This window comes from Littorina saxatilis, linkage group LG11, assembly GCF_037325665.1.
Source record: "Littorina saxatilis isolate snail1 linkage group LG11, US_GU_Lsax_2.0, whole genome shotgun sequence".
Taxonomy (NCBI): Eukaryota; Metazoa; Mollusca; class Gastropoda; order Littorinimorpha; family Littorinidae; genus Littorina; species Littorina saxatilis.
In genome coordinates this window covers 5010160-5011165 of record NC_090255.1, presented here as the reverse complement: position 1 = coordinate 5011165, position 1006 = coordinate 5010160, and the positions used below count along the sequence as shown (strand labels likewise).

Below are 1006 nucleotides of genomic sequence, written 5' to 3'. Positions count from 1 at the left end.
TATGTTTTTGACTGGGGCACATTTTGTTTATATGCGTATGCAAGTGCATCTGTGTTTGGATGTGAGTGTTTGCATGTTTGTCTTGTGAGTGCGTCTGAGTCGGTGAGTGCATCTGTGTGTGTTGCAACGTACATGAACCTGTCGTACCTGATGGTTATGTTAAAGATTCCTTCCCATGTAATGCCCTTCATGCCAAATGAAAAGAAACAAAGGGACGTAAGCACTGTTTAGTTGCGTGGAAACAAGTTCCTGGCACATAAAGGAACTAGATGAATGCCCGCTTTGCCGGGAAGAAGTAGAGCCCAATACCCGGCTTCGCGATTGACGCCACACGAAGGGAGATAAACGCGCAAAACACTGGAGAAAAAAAGGAAGAGTTACTGGGAATGGATGTACAGAAAAACCAAAATCGGTTCAGCGCTGCGCGCTGAGAGCACGTGTTGAAAATTTTCATCGACCAGATGGTGTTTTGGGTCTACCTGAATATGCCCACCGAATTTGAAGCAGATCCATCGAGAACTTTGGCCGTGCATCGCGAAGTGACCGACAGACAAGACAGACACACACACAAGCCGTATATATAGATAGATATAGATAGATAAATAGCAATTGTTGAAATGAACAAATTTCATTCCCATGAGATTTTTCTTGTATAACTCTTGCTTATTTCGCACAAAGCTTTGATGATGAACCATTTACCGCCCCAGTCTGATTTCTGTGACTGATAGGATGTTCTGATGAAGCAAAGTAATAATGTGATGCACAAAATACACTAGTTCAGCACATTATTCGGAGCGCTTATGTCACTTTGGCTCTTGGATATTGCCAGTAGGGTACTGGCTCATTGCCTTATGATTCTCTTCATGCGATCACAAATTTGTTCAGCTCGACTTGAACCCATACAGAACTTAACTGTCTGCTTGACTTGACGTGGGACATGTTTGTTAGATTTTGTGCATGTATCTGACACCCATGCCAAGTTGCAAAATGAATTGAATGTACTCCT

General features: G+C 42.7%; 1 non-coding gene across 1 annotated transcript; it reads left to right on the top strand.

Annotated features, from left to right (window-relative positions):
• The first annotated feature begins 678 nt into the window (after positions 1–678).
• LOC138980944 (small nucleolar RNA SNORD31) lies at positions 679–744 on the top strand. The gene has a single exon (XR_011460510.1). It is a non-coding gene; the product is annotated as a small nucleolar RNA SNORD31 (small nucleolar RNA).
• Positions 745–1006: the final 262 nt, after the last annotated feature.